This window comes from Panthera tigris, chromosome A3 (genome assembly GCF_018350195.1).
Source record: "Panthera tigris isolate Pti1 chromosome A3, P.tigris_Pti1_mat1.1, whole genome shotgun sequence".
Classification (NCBI taxonomy): Eukaryota; Metazoa; Chordata; class Mammalia; order Carnivora; family Felidae; genus Panthera; species Panthera tigris.
This window is the reverse complement of record NC_056662.1, coordinates 87,358,798-87,380,433: the sequence shown is the minus strand read 5'-3', so window position 1 is coordinate 87,380,433 and position 21,636 is coordinate 87,358,798. Positions and strand designations below refer to the sequence as shown.

At 38.9% G+C, this 21,636-nt stretch overlaps 1 protein-coding gene across 3 annotated transcripts in view; it reads right to left on the bottom strand.

Moving 5' to 3' along the window:
- Positions 1–21,636, bottom strand: part of ZNF638 (zinc finger protein 638) — a 138,353-nt gene that overhangs the window by 73,901 nt on the left and 42,816 nt on the right. For 2 of the 3 annotated variants that reach the window (XM_042981695.1, XM_042981696.1), the window contains exon 1: positions 12,697–12,717. The exons of the other annotated variant lie outside the window; for it this stretch is intronic. The gene's annotated coding sequence lies outside the window, so the exon portion shown is untranslated. Of the gene's footprint in view, positions 1–12,696; positions 12,718–21,636 lie in introns of those variants that run through there. 3 annotated transcript variants of the gene reach the window in all.

Genomic DNA, 21,636 nt, shown 5'->3' with positions numbered 1-21,636 from the left:
CTTGAGTTTTCTTCATGCATATACCCAGAGGTGATATTTGAAATATTTAGTAATTGCTAACAAGCAATGAGTAACAAGTACAGTAAATTGTGACTTATAGTATGCAGCCAAGTTCCTGTGCCCCTCCCCTTCCTCCACCCTCCTTAAGCTTTTAGTTGCTGTAGCACAAAGCGGGGCGGGGGCGGGGGGGGGGGCGGTTGAGAGAGGGGGCAGTCCTCAGGGAGGAACTAAAAGAGTGGGGGAAATGGAGGTCCACCCTTGGGATAGCAGCTACTTACTGGTAGAATTATTTCCGTGTTTAAACAACTGGCATATCTGCATCAGTGTAGTAGTCATGAATATCAGTCCAGAAACATTCAATATTCAATATTCACAAAACAATGTGCAATATACACGAAGATAAAAATAAAAAGGCCTTTTCATAATTTAAATTTAAATTCTCAGTAAGCAGAGGTTTGGCTTGTTTCTATTTAGGAGCCTTAACACACACACACACACACACACACACACACACACACACACACACCTCCTATACACAGTTAATCCCAATGTGAAATCTAATATAAGATATAGTAATAAATTAACAGCCCTGGTTCTCCCAAAGAGACTGTTCTCCCTTCTCTCTTAGTAAGACAAATGAGGGTCTTGTTTAGTTATAGTTATTTATTTTGTATTCTGATTCCTGGAGTTGCTGATGGCTTGAGCTAAGAAAGTTTCTCTCCTGTATGCATATCCCAGAAAATCCGTCATGATAAGCAAATGTCACTCTTTCAATAGGTCTCTTCAACTAACCTCCTTCCTAAGAACAAATATAATCCTTCTGAACTTGAAGCCAATACTTCTTTTATCCCAAGACTCCTTCTGAATTTCAGACCTGGTCTAAATCTAGTGTGTTTTCTTCTTAGTTTGCATTCAGTAACATTTTCAGACAGTAATCCACTAATGTAAAATCATCAAACACCTTAGGCTACCATTAACCAATGAGCCACCCAGCTGCCCCACATCTCTTCAATAGTTAAAAAAAATTTTAAGTAACCTTTTATTTTCTCTGTAAATGAAATTTAAGGAGTATATTTGTATTTCATTTGCTTAATTTTTTATAAATATAAGTGCATTTTTAATCATTTAGGAAAGTTATTGTTTAATCTTCTCTTAAAAGTATCATTCACATTCACTGCAAATAAAATGTTATGACCAAAAAGGCTCTTGTATTTATAGTTTAAGCTTTCTACTTATAAGGTATTATAAACTTCCTTTTGGCAATTATAGAATTCTCAAGCCTCATTTCTTCAACTCTAATTTAAGGACAGGCAAGCTCTACCAATCAGCATCCTTTTCTTTGCTGCTTAACTTTCTCCCCTTCATTTTGTTTAAACTTCAGCCCTACCAATGATGCCTCAAGGTACAACTACTTAAGGCAAATGCTAACAACAAAATGAACCACAGGAATTTACCATCTTCAACAGATTCAGGAGGATAAAATTCCAAAATCAACTATCAGACCATTTGAGAGATCTAAAAAAAAAAAAAAAAAAAAAAACAAAAAACAAAAAAACTAGGTACTCCTAAAAAACTTAGAGAAACTGTCTTCTTAGCAATAAATACATCAGAGTAACTCCAAATCCAACTGTTACTCATCCACTTGACTAATACCTTGACAATGCTGGTCTAGGTAAGGAAGTAGCAAGGCTATTAAGCCAGAAACGATCCCTTTCTTCATAAAGCTAACACTCAGTTTTTAAGATGGAGTTAACGTTTCCTAAGAATTAGAGAAACCAAAATGATAAAATATAGTTAGGGGTGCCTAGGTGGCTCAGGTCATGATTTCATGGATTTAAGCCCCGCGTCAGGCTCTGTGCTGACCAGCTCAGAGCCTGGAGCCTGCTTTGGATTCTGTGTCTCCCTCTCTCTCTCTGCCCTTCCCCCATGTGCTCTAAGATAAACATTAAAAAAATTTTTTTAAAAACATTAAAAAATACAGTTAAAAATCTGGAAGTTTCCCTTTTCACACCTCTGCAGTTAAAAGGGTTTGCAGAGACTGGAAACTGGTTGAATAAACTATAGTATATTCATATTTTGCAGCTGTAAAAAGGAATGATATTAAACATCCTTGGTAGGGCATACCCTACAGATATGAACTAGTAGATACAAAACCCTTCAAGATGTTTTCTTTCTTTTTTTTTTTTTTTTTAATATTTTTGAGAGAGACAGAGACAGAGAGAGAGGGGTGGGGGGAGAGGCAGAGAGAGGGAGACAGAATCTGAGGTAGGTTCCAGACTCCCAGCTGCGGGGCTCAAACTCACAAACTGTGAGATCATGACCTGAGCTGAAGTCTGACATTTAACCCACTGAGCCACCCACACACCCGTTTTCATTTTTTAAATTGGTATATGGACAAAACATAAAATGTTAAAAGTAAAATACTTGTATAATAGTATTACATATATAAGTATGTAGTATTACCATCACATCTGTCTGAAGTCAAACTGGTCTGTAACCCAAAAACAGGAAATGTAAGAGAATCCTTGTTCTCCAAATCTGCTATTAAAAGTAAAGAAACTCAAGTGGTTTCACCAACAATGGAATTCACTGATTTGACAGTACTTTGTAAGTTTTGGGACTACCATAGAATTTATACAAAGTAACAAGCGATACCCCAAAACTCAGAACAAATGCCTGACATAGTAAATATAATCTCTATTAACCATAACTATTAGAGAATATGCCATTTTCTGGATAACTGAACTCTAGCCATAAACAGGTTTGTTCACCTACCGTAATTTATGGATAGTCAATTTATGAAATCATTAAACTAACTTAGAAGAATTTGAGTTAAGATCTGAGTTCTTGGGGTGCCCAGGTGGCTCAGGTGGTTAAGTGACTTTGGCTCAAGTCATGATCTTGCAATTTGTGAGTTTAAGCCCCGCGCTGGACTCTGTGCTGACAGCTCAGAGCCTGGAGCCTGCTTCTGATTCTGTGTCTCCCTCTCCTCCTTGTGCTCTGTCTCTCTCAAAAATGAATAAACATTAAAAAAAAATTTTTTTAAAAGATCTGAGTTCTTAATTATTAACACTGCTTTGAAAAAACTGCAATTAAATATAAATTCTTTAAAGTAAGTTTTATTCCTGATTATATAAGTAACATGCTTTTTATAGAAAACAAAAAGTAGCAAATTAAATCCTTACCAATAAGACCGTCATGTAGAATGAATTCGTATTTTGATATAATTTCTTTCAAGTTTGTGTATGTAAATACAAGCATGGATAAGAAGGGGAGGAAAGTACACCAAACTTTACTGTATGAAACTAGAACTACACTATTTTCAATTAACTTTTATTTTCCTATATTTAATATTTTTTCAAAACCAGGATATTTATTGGTCACAAAACATTCTGAACTCCCAAAAAAATTCTATTGTGACAAGTAGCAGGTAACTCTTTTCTATGCCCTTTTAAGAACTGAAACCCGCCACTCTGACACAACAAATATTCAACTAAATGTCAAACATAAAAATTCTTTTAGAAACATTTGAGCCTAAATGTCCATCAACTGATGAATGGATAAAGAAACTGTAGTTTATATACACAATGGAATACTACGTGGCAATGAGAAAGAATGAAATATGGCCGTTGTAGCAACATGGATGGAACTGGAGAGTGTTATGCTAAGTGAAATACGTCATACAGAGAAACACAGATACCATGTTTTCACTCTTATGTGGATCCTGAGAAACTTAACAGAAGACCATGAGGGAGGGGAAGGAAAAAAAAAAAGGTTAGAGAGGGAGGGAGCCAAAACATAAGACACCCTTAAAAACTGAGAACAAACTGAGGGTTGATGGGGGGGTGGGGGAGGAGGGTGGGTGATGGACACTGAGGAGGGCACCTGTTGGGATGAGCACTGGATGTTGTATGGAAACCAATTTGACAATAAATTTCATATTAAAAAAAAAAGAAAAGAAACATTTAATAGGAACTGAGTTCTTGAGGCAGGCATGAAGAAATGGCTTGATGGATTAAAAAGATATTGCCACTAGATCCCATAAGGTCTGAGATGTCCATTACCAAGGACAATCAAGAACTACATATTATTCTAATGTAATCTTTCATAAGAAAGGGAATCCTTTATTTTCTTTATGGATACCGGTAAAGAAATCAGAAATCCAGAAATCTAAAAGCATCATCAAAAATTAGTCAGGGGGCACCTGGGTGGCTGGTTAAGAGTCTGACTTTTGATTTTGGCTCAGGTCATGATATCGAGGTTCATGAAATTGAGCTCCACATCTGGCTCTGGGCTGATACTGCAGAGCCTGCTTGGGATTCTCTCTCTCCCCTTCTCTCTGTGCCTCTTAAAATAAATAAACGTTTAAAAAAAAATTAGCCACACCATAATGATTACACTAGACTCATAATGAAAAATGCACATCAAACCCCAAACTTGAACTTTATACTACTTCAGTTTACAAAATGCTTTTAATATTCATTATCTCACTGGAGCCTCACAAAAACCCTGTGAGTAAGGGGATACCAGTTTTTACAGATTAAGTAAAGCCTCAGAACTAAGTTGCAAGATCATAACTAGAACCTATAATTCCTCTCAGTATCTTTCCATGTAAAATGTAAATTTTATAGCTTTGCTTTTTCTAACTATACAAAAGTAGTAAGTGTTCATTATCACCCCCCAATAAAGAAAAATCACCATCATTACATTCAGAAAAAAGTTTTCTACAATCTCTTTTTGTTCGTTTTAGTATTCTATAATCTTTACATAAAGGTTATATAAACTACCATTATTTTTCTAGATATATATACCCACACACCTCATTTGGTATTATTTTGTTAGAGTGATGGTCTCACAACATATAAATCCACTTTCACACCTGAGAATACAGGTTTTACACTGGTCAGTTAACACAACAGGGAGTACGTGTCATTCTATGCTTTCCTCAGTTTAAATGTCAATCAGCTAATCTCTTCTGGCATACATACGGATCCACTCAGCCTCTTTTCTACCATTTTCTGTCCCTTCCTGTCTCACAAAAGATATGCAAGTCATAACTCCAAAGGTGCCACAAGTGTGAATAGAGAGTACCCCTCGAAATTAAAATGCCACAATGAGGTACCTCAAGGAAACTGTCAAAGAAACAGAATGAGTAGACAATTAGAAACATTATTTGGTATCATGGAGGGCATCACAAACTTCACTGCCACTTGAAAGGAGTGATAAACCTCATGATTCCATATTTGAAAAAAAATGGAAGCTCAACTTGCTAACATACAATGCTAGGAACAGATCACCACAAGAACCAAGTATTAATCACCTCATATAGCAATGATTCAATAGTTACTATTTCCAGGAAAACGACTTTTTGCTAAACAGGATGAATATAATTAGATATACTTTTTGAAGCACTGCATACATAAATGGGTGAAGACAACACTGCATTCACAGTAAATGATGCCTCCCTGACATGTGCATTGGTGGGCCTGCTTACCTTGCTAGCTAGCATCAACAAATGTAATTCATTAGCCCAAGAGAAACCTCCTGATCCAAGCTGGAATCAAGAAATCTTTCCTGGAATTGTTTTTAGAACTAGAATGAGGGGCACCGGGGTGGCTCAGTCAATTGAGAGTCTGACTGTTGATTTCAGCTCAGATCATGATCCTAGGGTGGTGGGATGGAACTCTGCATCAGGCTCTGTGCGGAGTGTGGAGCCTGCTTAAGATTCTCTCTCCCTCTGCCCCTCTCCCCATAAATAAATAAATAAATAAATAAATAAATAAATAAATAAATAAATAAATAAGTAAGTAAGTAAGTAAGTAAGTGAATAATAAATAAATAAATAAAATAAAACAAAACTAGAAATGAGTAAAGTAGTGGATGTTGATAAATTTCAAATGCTACTACGGGGGTGCCTGGGTGGCTCAGTCAGTTAAGCGTCCGACTTCGGCTCAGGTCATGACCTCACGGTCTGTGAGTTCGAGCCCCGCGTCGGGCTCTGTGCTGACCGCTCAGAGCCAGGAGCCTGTTTCAGATTCTGTGTCTTCCTCTCTCTCTGACCCTCCCCCATTCATGCTCTCTCTCTGTCTCAAAAATAAATAAACGTTAAAAAAAAAATTAAAAAAAAAAACAAAAAACAAATGCTACTACGGGCACCTGGGTGACTCATTGGGCTAAGCATCCAGCTCTTGATTTCAGCTCAGGTCATGATCTCACAGTTATGAGACTGAGCGCAGTGCCTGCCTGTGATTTTCTCTCTCTCCCTCCCTCTCTCTTCCCCTCCCCTGCACGTGCTCTTTCTCTCTCCCTCTCTCAAAATAAATGAATAAACATTTTTTTTAACTCAAATGCATATATTACTGCCTTAGTGAGAAAGCACAAGCACTGAAACAAAATAAAGCCCATATAACAGAGGCCAGCAGGACCAAGAGGTAAATACAATATCGAAGACATTCACTACCCAGATGCAATTGTTCTGAGGCATAACCTGCCCTCCCTGCCATTACGCTGTTTGTTTTCATGAAGTATACTAGCCAAAGGGTACATCTCTGTCTAACAGGGTTTCCAAAATCTTCAATTAAGCATACCTAAACTATTTGGTCAAATGCCTAAGCATGTTAACAGTCAACATTAAAAAAAAAAAATTAAAACAAGGATGGAAGAAGGGAAAAAATCTAAAACTGAAAGCGAACTAATACATTTTTCAAATGAATACCGTAAGCCACTGTGGAATAAAAATTAACTCAAGTAATTTATTAACCCACTATTAAATATACAGATCGTCAGTTTGAGAGTAGCTAAGAGAAAGGGAAGAACTACAAACAAATTCTTACTCTTTTTAGTAGTTTGTTTTGGAGTTTTCTTTGGTAGTGACATCAGTGAAGTAATTCTTCAATTACTTTAGATATATCATAGGATGAAACAAAAAAGTAAATGTTTTGATAGTGCTGAGAACCAGGGCTTTCACTGTGCAAGACAAGATACATAAATATGAAATGAGGAAAAACAAGAAAAAAACTGTACAATAAATAATAAACCACTGAAAAAAACAAGAATCCATAACTCCATACCAATCAATGCAAATGTAGAGGGACTGCTGACTTGAAAATTCATTTTATAACTATATTGGTAAAGATTGGTTCAGACAAGAATCACCTACGCATGTTAAATCCAGAGGGAAATTTTGCTAAGTAGGACATTTACATATTCTTAAAATGGGTCTTCACAAATTAATTAGTTCAAGGCAGGAAGGAGTCAAACATTTTGACCAAATATATGATCAAACAATATTATCATCCATGGCAGACAGATGGACATCATGTACCTCCAGATTTGATACCATGGGGACACAGCATCACTTAGGCGATTTTTCTGGCCAGGGACACATAATCTCAATCTAATCAAGAGGAAACATCAGACAAATCCAAAATGAGAAATGTTCTATTAAAAAGAAAAAAAGGGGCGCCTGGGTGGCTCAGGTGGTTGAGTGTCCAACTTCAGCTCAGGTCATGATCTCACGGTGAGTTCAAGCCCAGCGTCAGGCTCTGTGCTGACAGCTCAGAGCCTGGAGCCTGCTTTGGATTCTGTGTCTCCCTCTCTCTCTGCCCCTCCCTCGCTCATGCTCGGTCTCTCTGTCATAAACATTAAAAAAAAAAATTTTTTTTTAAAGTAAAAGGAACAGGAAAAGAAACGAAGCAAGCTATATTTTTCAGAAACGTCAACTTCACAGAATACAAAGAAAGGCTATGGAAATGTTCCAGAGTAAAAAAGACTAAAGGACATGACAATTAAATGCAATCATCTGATTCTAGACCGGTCCTGTATTGGAGAGGGGGAAAAAAAACTGCTATCAAGAACACTATTGGGCCAACTGACAAAATCAGAAGATGGTAGACTAAAGAATTTTATCAATGTTAAATTGAGGTTGATTACTATGACTAATAATTCAAAAGAAATAGTAGAGGAAATAGCAATAGCAAAAGAAAACAACCTGTTCTTAGGAAATAAACTAAGGTAAAGGAGTACAATATATGCAACTTACTCTCAAACAGTTCAGGAAAAAAAATCACCATGTGTGTATGTGTACAACAGAAGGGAAAGAGCGTTGGTGGTATAGTGGTGAGCATAGCTGCCTTCGACAGAAGGGAAAGAAGGGACAGGGAAGTAAGGAGAGACAGGAATTTCTGTCAGAGATTTAATTCATTAAGTTAATGACCCAACCTTTTAAGTCTAACACCAGACTATCTAAGGACTATCTCCTTAATCATATACCAAGAAGAAAAAAAACCATAAGCAAGTAAGGCAACAGGCAGAAAACAAAACATGTAACACGATAAAAGAGCATCAGCCCTAAACACATTTTTGTTTTTCTTTTTCTGCATCATGCTCACTCCCTATTGACTATTAGTCAGCCTATTATGCAATTCATAATAATCTCATCTTTGGGGACATTTCAACTAATCTGAAGATATCCACCCTGCTAGGAGGGGTTCCAGTGAATTACTTCATACAAAATTGGTTAACTCCCATAAGTAAAATTTAACACTAATGTAACAGTGTTTTTTAAAAACTTAAACTCAATGTATTAATTCTGGTCCTGTTGAGTGCTAAAAATGTGACCCTCAGCAAGCTGGTTAACTCAAGCCTCAGTTTCATCATGTGAAAAATAGGAATAAAAACAATACCACTTCAGAATGGTGATGTGACAATTAATTTATACCTCCTGGCGAAATTATACCTTCTGACTCACAGTAGGTACTCAAAAAATGTTAAGATAGCAAATGAAATGCTTTACTTAAGAAATCGGTAGATCGCTTGGGGCACCTGGGTGGCTCAGTCGGTTGAGGATCTGACTTTGGCTCAGGTCATGATCTCATGGTCTTTGAGTTCAAGCCCCACGTCCAGCTCTGCTCTGACAGCTCAGACCTAGGTGCCTGCTTCAGATTCTATGTCTCCCTCTCTCTCTGCCCTTCTCCCACTCACGCTCTGTCTCTCTCCCTCTTTCAAAAATAAACATTAAAAAAATTAAAACAAAAAAAAAAGAAATAGGTAAATCCCTGTTTCTTTTATTAAGACGTGGGTAACTTATGAAAATTTCAATATAGTAGTTGAAATAGAAACTATACACTGTGTATATAGTGTATGTATATGTATATATACACCACGAGTATGGTGTATGAAATAATTGGGGAAATCTGAATACTGACTATCCGACATTAAGAAATTGTTACTTTAGGAGCAATAAATATGCTTTTCTCTAAGCATTATAAAGAAAAACTTTGAACTATAAACTGATGAATGACATGGAATTTGCTTAAAAATAATAGGGTGGAGAGGTGCCTGGGTGGTTCAGTAGGTTAAGTGCCCGATTTCAGCTCAGGTCACGATCTCATGGTTCCTGAGTTTGAGCCCCACATCAAGCTCTGTGGTGGTGGCTCGGAGCCTGGAACCTGTGTCTCCCTCTCTCTCTGCCCCTCCCTGACTCATGCTCGGTTGGTCTCTCTCTCTCTCTCTCTCTCAAAAATAAACATTAAATTTTTTTTTAATTTAAAAAAAAACAGTAATAGGGTGGAAGGTAGAGACATGATTGAGCATTAGCTTGCAATTATTGAAGATGGGTACACGGGTGAATCATTACATAATACTCTCTCTTATACATGTTTGAAATTTTCCACAATAAAAAGTTTTCTAAACAAATGGAAGAAATTCAAAGGAAAATGAAGTTGGCAACATTCACTCAACAACAAGACAATAAGTATATTAGCTGAAAGTTTAATAAAATGAAGACTGTGGAAATCAGGTAGGAAAAAAAGTGTAAAAACTTAAAAGACTCGAACAATAATTATTTTGATATTTAAGGAGTTCAAGAGTTGAAAATAACCCAAAATATATGTGCCCAAGGTAATCATGAATATCAAAACATGTGTACCTTAAAACTCTCCTGTACTCCCTGAACTTTTTTCTCATTACAAAACTCTTGTTCTTGACCCTCACTGATCATTATTATAGCTATGTTTTATTTCTACACCTCACCTTCTTCCTTTCCATTACTGTCGTATCTTTCATATACCTATTGTCCATTTTCATTCTCAGCCACAAATTTCAGACTACAGTAAACAAAGTTGAAGTAATAAAAAAGTAAAGTTGAATACAAACAGGGGCTTATTGGCTTTGACCACAAACAATTACTTTCAACGTGCAGGAGGTCGAAACCACCACATGTCAACATTCAGTAGCTGCTCTTTCCTTGCAAAACAGTCCAAACAGCCCAAACTATGTCACTGGGTACTCATACTGGAAGCACTAATTCTTAGTATCTAAAGCATGTTATGAAGAATTTGGACAGATTTATTCAAACTCTGACTGGTACACATTAAGTCAAGTCATGTTAGAAAGAACACAATTTGGACTCCAAAGGCTCAGGATCTTACCCAGGCTCTAGCAAGTACCAGCTGAGTTCATTCACTCAACACATGAGTCCTGAATACATACCAGTCACTGGGACAGATAACAAAGATAAACAATCAACAATATAAGTGGTTACAAGAGAGGCATATATAAAATTTATAGATACACCAAATATTTTAATCAAAGATTAGCTGATTTTTCAGCTCCAAAATTCTATCAATTTAATCTGAATTCTTTTAAGCCTCTTTTTAACTAAAAGGGAATATCCCCAGGAAACAATCTTCAAACAAAAGATGCTTCCTTAAGACTGAAAAACTTGTAATAAAGTAACAGCTAACGATCTCACTCAATTCTCACAACAATCCCAAGCAGGAAGTAGTATTATCACCATTTTACAGATAAGAAAACAAAAGTTAAGTAAGACTAAAATAATTTATCCAAAATCTTACACATACAGTAATAAAAAAACAGGGATTTGAATCCAGATCTGATTCCAAAGCCTATTCTCTTTTCACTAAATTATCTGTCTCTCATTTTCTTTCACTACATAAAAAGAAAATTTCCAGAGATCACCTCTGAAAAGCTCCCAAGAGAAAAATCTTTAGGACAGCCCTGAAATACAAACTGATCACCGACTATAATAAGCTTTTTTTTTAAACAAGAGTATCCGCTATACACACTCTCCAAGACACAAAAAGAAGAGATTACAAGACTAAAATATAACCAATATTCAAGGTAACATATATGTAACACTAATAAAAACATTCTGAAACTAGTTAATAGGAACCAATGAGATTTTGTGATTTTCTTCCAAATGTTTTACCTTTTTCTGAACTAGATTCCAATAACCACGCAGGGAACGGCCCAGCATATTTTTACCGTATTAACATGTTGGAGTCCACATCACTTAAAAGTGCATATTACAGAGTATGGGGATACAAAATAAAATGTATATGAAATGTTGTCATATTGAAAGAAAAGAATGCAATATTAAAAAAGTCTAGAATGCCTAATAAAATTAAAGCTATGCTGGAATAATGTAAAGTATGCATTTATTTTTCTGTGTAAGTTTCATTAACCGTTTTTTTATAAATTAATTTTTCCAATTTTTCAATTCTAACTGCAAATTTGAGTCAGCAAATATCCCTGACATATTAAGTCAACCCTTTACAACAGATGAAGGATAAAAACGAATAAATTTTTTCGCGCACGGTTCTAAAGCCGGTTAGAAAAAGAATTTGAATCAACTTAAGTTGCCAGATCCTGGTAACAAGTTTTGCTTCAGAAATCCTTCAGATTAAAATAGGGTTTTACCCTCCCCGCCCCCAACTTCACCCTAGAGTAAATGTTTAAGATTAAGAAAAATTAGCTTGAGGCAGCCGTCACTGTCTAGTTCAATTAAAGATTTTGTACTAACAAAAGTCTCCCTCGTTCGCAATTATCTCAAACAACAAAAGATCTGTTCAAAACGTCCTCAAGGATCCAACTGTGTGGTATACATTCTCCCCCCACCTTTAACAGAAGGGGACTGAGCCTAGGAATCACACACAAGTAAACCAACTAAAGATCCGTATTCGCGATTCCTTTGAGAAATTTGTAAATAAGTATCAGAATCATTTATGGTTCCCCGTATCCCGCACAGAGGTGACATTTTCTTTGCTTTCATACCCGCGAAAGGCGGAAACAGCAACCAGCAAAAGCCGCTGGATCTAACATTCTCCCTTCATCCCAACTCCCCCTTCCCCAGCCCCAAACACAAACATGTTCTCTCCACGCTCCTTGCATAACGTCGCTCGCCACAGGGCTCAGCTCAAGCTCCACCGCCTCTCTTCAAGGCCCGACGGGAAAGGTTACTCCCTCGTCGGTGCTCCCGCACCACCGCTTCCTTTGGCTGTCAGGCCCGGCGCGGCCTCGGCAGGCCCTGCGCCGATGGGGAAGGGGCCGCCACGGCGCTGCCAAAGGGCTGTTCTTGTTCCTCGGCCCAATGCAACGGCGTCGGGCGGCTCTTCCAGAAGCAATGTCCTAGCACGGGTGCCCGACCCGGCCCTCCGGGGCAGCAAGGTGAACGGACGCGGTAGCGGGGCAGCCAAGCTTTCCTTCTCATCCCGGGGGTCCCCCAACCTCCTCCCGCCCCCGCCGCCGGCCCGCCGCCATTTTGTGCGCAGCCGCTGCGACACAGATACAATAGTCGGCCCGGATCTCACAGGAAAGGCTCAGGACCCCCACGCTATGGGCTCCCGCCTTCCAGCCCCCTATTCCCCACAAGGCAGCGGTCCTACCTATGCCTACCCGACTAACAGCCGGATCCCATTTGCGCCCCACACAGTTTAGCACTCAGCCTCCAGTCTCGACGCCGAAGAAGCTACCGCCTCCAGAGAGCTGCACGCATGCGCGTCTATCGAGCCTTTGCGAGCCCTCATCTGCTCCCGGCGCCTGCGTACCGCCGGCACCGCGCTCGCCGGGAGGCAAAAGAAAGGAGCCAGCGGAGCTTGGTTCCGGAAGGGGGCGCTCTCGCGTGTGGCGTTCCAGGAGTCCACCGTGTTCTCAAGCGCCCAGTGTATCGTTGCCTCTGACCGCTCTGTGCTTGTCCCATCCAAATCTTGCGCAACCTTTAAGATCTGTGTTGTCTCGCCTCCGTGAAGTCTTCCCTGGCCATTTTTGGCTTCAGTAATAATTCATTTCGCACTGGATATCATAGTGCTTTGTATGGTTAAGATTTTCCTGCCTTTATGTTCCTGCCTTAAATCTATTTTTGCATCCCTAGCAATGATGTGATGGGTATCACAGCCACTGAAAATATCAGGAAATTAGAACTGATTTGAAGCTTATTAAGCTGAAAGCTTAACGCTCTAAAAATCCTTTCATGTGTCATTCCACAATAAAAATAACCTACCTGTGTGTTAGATATTTTTAACCTTCATTTAACTGATGAAAAAACTTGGGGTTGAGGGAACTTGAGTAACTTAACTTACTCTACTACACCAACATAAAAGCTCAATGGTTGGGCAAAATCTGGTAAAACTCAGAAGTCTCACCTAGGATACCACACAAATCACACCACCTGCCCTACGTCTCATGCGTCAGTTTTACCTAGCAGCCAGCAGATGCGTTTCTTTTATTAACATTAAAATAAGCATAGAGAGGGGCCTAAGCGGCTCATTCGGTTAAGTGTCCGACTTTGGCTCACAATCTTGTGGATGCTGCGTTCCAGCCCCACGTGGGGCTCTGAGCTGACAGCTCAGAGCTTGGAGACTGCTTTAGATTCTGGGTCTCCCTCACTCTCTGCCCCTCCGCGACCATGCTCTCGCGCGCGCGCCCGCGCGTGCACGCTCGCGTTTTCTCTCTCTCTCTCTCTCTCTCTCTCTCTCTCTCTCTCTCAAAAATAAGCATTAAAATTTTTTTAATAAATAAAAATAAAATAAGCACAGAAAAAGATGAAAGAAAAGTCTTTTTTACAAACTATATTTAACCACATTTTTATTTCAAACTAAATATCCTGGTAGAGGAAACAAACAAACAAACAAAAAGCCAACACGCCAACTCCAAATAACTAATATTGAGTCTTGAAGTGTTTCCTTCCATACATTTCTGTATATTCATACAAACATACACAAACATATTATTTGCATGTAACGGGAAATGTTCTTTTTCTTTTTTGCCAAAAACTTACACATTAGCCTGCTATTTCCTTTTCTGATTACTGACATTTCTCCAAATAAACAATATAGATCCTCTTTCTTAAATAGATAATATTCACAGTATGGCTCCATTATCAATTATTCAACGTGTTGTTGACACTGAAGTTGTTTTCAATCTTTTGGATACTATAAACATTGCTGTATATACACAGCCTTACCCACTGATATTTTTGTTTTTATAGGCTAGAATCCCAATAGTTACACTGCTACATTAAAGATGTATATATATCTATATCTAGATGTTTTATGACATATAATTTGATTATAATGTCTTTCTCCCCCCCACAATCATTTTGGCAATTTAATTCTCCTAGAAAAACATCCATTTTATCTGGGTTTCCAAATTCATTTCCCTAGAACTGGGCAAAATAATCTTGTGAATTCCTTTTTCTTTTATGTTGTCCCCTTACATTTTTTACTTATTTCTACAGCACTTACACCTAACATACCATATAATTTATTTCTTATTGCTTCTTATCTCTGTCCACTAGAACATAAGCTCCATGATGTTCGATATTTTCCCTGTTTTCTTCACTGCTTTATCTCCAATGCCTATAATAATACTTGACACACAGTAGAAAAATTAGTGTATACTTTTATTACAAAATGAATGAGTAAAAATGTGTGTGTATGTGTGTGTGTGTTCATGTGTGTATGAAGTTATTGACCTCCTTTCATATCTACCGGCCATGTGAGTTTCCTCCTTAAAAAAAAAATCCTTCGGGGCCGCCTGCGTGGCTCAGTCAGTTAAGTGTCCTACTTCAGCTCAGGTCATGATCTTGTGGTCTGTGAACTGGAGCCCCATGTTGGGCTCTGTGCTGACGGCTCAGAGCCTGGAGCCTGCTTCAGATTCTGTGTCTCCTTCTCTCTCTGCCCCTCCCCTGTTCATGCTCTGTTTCTCTCTCTCTCTCTCTCTCAAAAATAAATAAACTTTAAAAAAAATCCTTCTAATATTCTTTGCTTATATTTCTAATGAGCTGATTGTCTCTTTTGTATTAGGAGGTAATTCTTAGTATAGAAGGAACATTAACCCTTTGTCAAATAGGTATATATTTTCTTTCTGAGTATCTTTTGCCATTGTAAATTTTAAATGTAATCAAATCTATCTTTTCTCTTATGACTTCTGAGTATTCTTTTTGTCTAAGAAACCTCACTCTACTCCCCAGAAGCATACACACCCAGGAATTATACAAAAATTCTCCTAAACTTGCTAAATTTTTGTTTACAATTTCATAATTTTATTTTTTGCAGTTAGATATATTTTATCTAACATTTATTCTTTTTCTGATATGAAGTAAAGATCTAACTTTATTTTCTTCCAAATATATTAAATCATGAAGTTTCCAGATATTTTAAAAAACGATACTTTCTTCCCCCTTCACTGAAATGGCTCTTCCCTTTAAAAAACAAACAACAAAGGAGTAAGTTCCCATATATAAAATGGATTCATGGACCTTCTAGTCTGTCTTACTTATCTGTCTACCTATGTTCCAGGACCATTTTTCACATTCATTAACTGAGGTTATTATTTGAGGTCCTCCTCTGTTCCAGGAACTCTTCTGGCACCAAAGAGTCAGTGACAAACCAGAAGGCAACACTAACTCATGCCCTCATGGCATATACAGCCTAGATGGGGGAGACAGACAATAAACAAGAATATATATGGTATGTCAGATTGGTACTTGCTTTGGAGAAAACCAAGGAAGATCAGGACAGAGGGAATAAGGAAGTAACAGAAGCTGTGATTTAAATAGGATGGTCAAGAAAGCATGACCCAGGGGTGGCTGGCTAGCTCAGTCAATAGAACATCCAACATTGATCTCAGGTTCATGAGTTTGAGCCCCATGTTGGGTAGGTATAGAGATTACTTCTAAAATAAATAAGCAAACAAACTTCTTTAAAAAAAAAAAAAAAAGCATGGGGCCACTGGGTGGCTCAGTCAGTTAAGCATCCAACTCTTGATTTTGGCTCAGGTCATCATGATCTCATGGCTTGTGAGTTCAAGCTCCATGTTGGCTCCATGCTGTCAGCATGGAGCCTGCTTGGGATTCTCTCTCTGCCCCTCCTCCACTTGTGCACAAGTGCTCGCTCTCTCTCTCTCTCTCTCTCTCTCTCCCTCTCTATCAAAATAAATAAATACACTTAAAAAAAAAAGGCATGACTAAGAAGGCAGCATGTGAGCAGAAAACTGACTGAAGTGTATAAATAAGCACTAGAGAAATCTGGGAGGAAGAGCAGCCTAGGAAAGGTGAACATAAAATACAAAAATTCTTGTGGTGAAGGCCATCTTGGCATACTTGAGAAACTGCAAGAAAGCCAAAGAAGTTGCAATAGCATGAGTAAGAGGGGACACAGGAGATGAGGTGGAGGGGAACCAGGCTATTTTAGTCTGCTGTGGTTGCCATTACCAAAATATCACTGGCTGGGTGGCTTAAACAACAGATTTGTTTTCACACATTTTTGATGGCTAGAAGTCCAAGATCAGGGTATAGACAAGTTTGGTTTCTCCTTAGGCTTCTTTCTTTGGTTTGCAGTTGGCCAATTTCTTTCTGTGTCTTCACATGGGCTTCTTCTATGCATATACATCTCTAGTGTCTCTAACCTCTTCTTATAAGGACACCAGTCATATTGGATTAGGGCCCACTCTCATGACTTCATTTAACTGTAATTACCCTTTAAGGTCCTATCTCCAACTACTGTCATATTCTCTGAGGCATACTGGGGTTAAGACTTCAACATATGAATTTGGGAGGACACAATTCAGTCCATAACAAAGACCATCTCAAGGCCTTTGGTTTTTACTGTGAAGAGATGGGAAGCTTTCGAACAAAGGCATGACAAATTGACTTTCATTACATTGAATACTTACTCTGTGCCACTACTCTAAATACTGGAGGATACAGTAGTCAAGAAAAATCAGGTACCTGCTTTCACAGCGTTTTAGTGGAAAGAAATAATAAACAAAGAATATATAATGTGATAACATAAAGTAAGGGAAATAAAGCAAGTAAGGGAAAAATGATAAAGCAGTGGCTGGATAATGCTTTAGATATGGTCACCAGGGAAGTCCTCTCTGGTAAAGTGACAGCAGAGATATAAGGGAAGAGTGAGGGAAAGTCATTCAGATCTCTGGAAGAAGAGGTTTCCAACAGGACACATCAAGTGCAAAGGCCCTGTGACAGGAGCACATTGGGTATGTTTGAGGAATAACTAGAAGGCCAGCACAGCTGATGTGGAATGTTACAGAGGAAGGACAAGATAAGGATAGAGAAGTATAAGGGATAAGATCATGCAAATCTTGATAAGCCACTTATGGCTATACAGAACACTGAATACTTATTGGATTAGGAATCACAAAAGTTTCCTTTCTAGCCCTGCTCCGATACTAACCTCACTGGATTTTGGTTTCCTTACCATAAAAAGGGGTAAGGGAAGGGACTAGATTAGCTTGCCCATAAGATGTGAATCTGGAAATCTCCTGTAAACTAAAAGATGTTCATGAATATTTTTGGCATTCCTGAGAAAAAAAGATTTTTTTAAATTTTAGAATCTACTATATCCACACTACTCCATGCTTTTATACCTTTTAGCTACCTTGGACCACTTGCAGAAATTCACATTCCCATCTAAAAATGTCAGCATTCCTGACAGAAAAAAAGTCGTTTTACTCCACATCCTCTTCTGACCATCGCTCTTGTCCACAATCCTCCACCCCTTTTGTTACCCACACTGCTTTCTGATTGGCCATACAAGTACTGAGCAGCTCTAGCCACTGTGCGCCTTCTGCCTGCTCAGCACAGTCACAGCTCAATGCCTGAAAGGATTAGAAAAAAGAATAGTCATCCCAAGCTTTTTCCTGTGATTTGTTAACACGCATGGGACTTTGTCTAAATGACATAAAGAATCTCATCACCATCTCATCTCAAGTGCAAGTGTTGTAAAAAATGGGATTTGGGGGCAATAATTGCCCTCTATATGTCTTTACTTTATTTATTTATTTATTTATTTATTTATTTATTTATTTATATTTATTTTAGAAAGAGAGAGAGAACACATGAGTTGAGGAGAGGTACAGATGGAGAGAGAGACAGAGACAGAGAGAGAGAGAATCTTAAGCAGGCTCCATACTCAGCACAGAGCCCAACATGGGGCTCAATCCGATGACCCTGGGATCATGACCTCAGCCAAAATCAAGAGTTGGACACTCAACCAACTGAGCCACCAGGGCACCTCTACGCTCCATATATCTTTAGAATCAAAATCTAATGATTGAGATAGACACAGAGCCATGATGAAAGTCTGCGAAACCCCAAAGCCATATCATGCCCTGCTAAAGAACATAAACATCAACAAAAGTTGGGCCTTACTGATATTTGAATTTTGCCTCGTTTTGTCAGACTATAAGGTGTGTTTTAAATGTTTACTTTTGAGAGACAGAGAGAGCATGAGCAGGGGAGGGGCAGAGAGACAGGGACAGAGGATCCAAAGCGTGCTCTTCACCGACAGCAGCAAGCCCCATGTGGGGCTCAAACCCATGAACCACATGACCTGAGCCGAACTTGGACACTCAACCGACTAAGCCACCCAGGTGTCCCAGTTTGCCTCTTCTTATTAAGGTGCTTTCTAAGGGTTCCTGGGTGGTTCAGTCAGTTGAACGTCCAACTTTGGCTCAGGTAATGATCTTGCAGTTTGTGAGTTTGAGCCTCGTGTTAGGCTCTGCACTGACAGCACTTCAGATTCTGTCTCCCCCTCTCTCTGCCCATCCCCTGCTCTCTATCTCTCAAAAATAAATAAACTTTAAAAAAAAAGTGATTCCTAAATATATCCACCGGTTCTTTGATATGATTCACTTCACAAGGTAGAGCCCAATTCCGCACTCACTGAATGCCCAGGTCAGACTTATCATATTGTTTCTAACAAATAAAATGTGGTGGAAGGGATGCTATGTGACTTCTAAGGGTAGGTCATAAAGAGGATACCTTCCACCTGACTTTCCCTTCTCTCTTTTGGATTACTTACAGCAGGAAAAGCCAGGTTCCATGTCATAAGAACATGCAAACAGCCTGCTGAGACGCCCAAAAGGGAAGGGATTTTAAATACTAACAGAAGCAGACAGCTTAGCTTAACAGAGAGATCAGGAAAAGAGACTGTCAAAGAGAGCTCTGCTAAAACACTGTCATCCCAGAGTAACTTGTGCCTATCCACGGCTGTATTCTCTGAGGAGCAAGAACAGAGGTTGCGCATTGAAGGGGCAATAGGCTTCACTAAAATAGTTTGTTTAAATTATTAGACAAACAACCAACCAAACAACAAGAAAAATAAGTCCCAGGAGAGAGATAATCAGGATCTAGATTTGCTACATGGTACCTAAAATGTCCAGTTTTCAACAACAAAAATTTACAAGACATACAAAGAAACAAGAACGTGTGACTCCTACACAATAAGATAGGACAACAGAAACTGCCTGTGACAAGGTTCAGATATAGGATTTAACATACAAAGACTTAATAATAATTATTAGAAATGTATTGGTAGAGATGCGCGTGGGAGGCTCAGTTAAGTGTCCAACTTCCGCTCAAGTCATGATCTCATGGTTTGTGGTTTCGAGCCCTGTGCTGGGCTCTGCTGACAGCTCAGAGCCTGGAGCCTGCTTCAGATTCTGTGTCCCCCTCTCTCTCTGCCCCTTCCCTGCTCTCTCTCTCTCTCTCTCTTTCTCAAAGATAAATCAACATTTTAAAAAGTAATAAAAAATAAAATCTGAAAAAAAAAAAGAAATATATTGGAAGAACTAGAGGGAGCCATGCTAAAAGAAGTAAATAAAATGTATGACATGTTGCAGCAAATAGAGAATGTCAATGAAGATGGAGGAATAACTTTTTCAAAGAACCACATGGACATTATGGAGGTAAAAAGTACAATAACTAAAATAACAAGTTCACTAGAAGGGTTCGAGAATAGATCTGAACTGGCAGAAGAAACAGCTAAAACAGGTACCAATGTAGATCTTTCATAAAAAAAAAAGCAGTGTAACACAATTTTCAGAAAGTGGGGGACACTCTTACTTTATACCATTTTGGCTTAAGAAATATTTCATAGGAATGCTCTACTTTCAGACAGTGGGGAAACTTGTAATGGACGTTTCCGTGGCACCATCACTATAGGTTTTGGAGTCACTGTAAGATACACAGAATTACATCCATAATTAATATGAGGGACAACATTTCAAGCAGTAATTTCTCATACATGGAAAATAAAATTAAGAAAGGACCATCAAACAAAAGCTTCAGACAAGGCAAGTCCGAGGAGAGCATATGAGAACAGCTGCTGAATCAAGTGAGGGGTTCTGGCATAACCAATGAGAAGGCTGCCAAATACTATTCCAACACCAGCACCAGAAACTGCTACTCCTGTTGTTGCACCACCTGTACCAATAAATTTGCTAATAGTATCAATGTCTCTCTGATTGCACTGGCGTGAAACTCCCACTGGATTAGCTAAAACACCATTCTGTGCTGCCATTAAATACTGTAGAGCCCTCTTCTCTCAAGATAACACTGATGCAGAAATTGGTCTGGATGCAATTCTGGATCCAGCTTGGATTAGAGGAGAGGTGCAGGCAAGCTTGGCACAGATGAACATACTATACTCTTTGCAGGCAGCACAGCTAGAAGACTTAGGTGACAGGCAACTTAAGTTCCTCTCCCACTTCTTCTCTTCCTGGAAGGCGGTGGCAGTGGCTATTTCAGAGGTCAAAGGAGTGTGGTTCCAGGCGCCTGGGTGGCTCAGTCGGTTAAGCGGCCGACTTCGGCTCAGGTCATGATCTCTCGGTCTGTGAGTTCAAGCCCCGCGTTGGGCTCTGTGCTGACAGCTCAGAGCCTGGAGCCTGTTTCAGATTCTGTGTCTCCCTCTCTCTGACCCTCTCCTGTTCATGCTCTGTCTCTCCCTGTCTCAAAAATAAATAAAAACGTTAAAAAAATTAAAAAAAAAAAAAGGAGTGTGGTTCTCTTTCATTTTTGAAGGATAGTTTGACCAGATACAGAATTCTTGGTTGATACATTTTTCCTTTAGCACTTTGTATTCTTTTAAAGGTTTTTTATTTTTTATTTTTTATTTTTAGGGGTACCTGGGTGAGTCAGTCAGTTAAGTGGCCGATTCTTGAATTTTGGCTCAGGTCATGATCTCACAGTTCAAGAGTCTGAGCCCCATGTTGAGCTCTATGCTCACAGTGCAGAGCCTGCCCTGGATTCTCTCTCCTCTTTGCCCCTCTCCTGCTCTCTCGCTCTCTCTTTCTTTCAAAAATAAATAAGAAATGTTTTTTAAAAAGGCTTTTTAGTTTTTTTTTATTTTTAAGTAATCTCTATACCCAACATGGGGCTCAAACGCACAACCCCAAGATCAAGAATCGCATGCTCTACTGACTGAGCCAGCCAGGTACCACATGTTTTAGCACTTTAAATATGTCATTCTATTGCCTTCTGGCCAACACGATTTGCAAAGAGAAATTGGTTGTCATTGTTACTGGGGCTCTCTT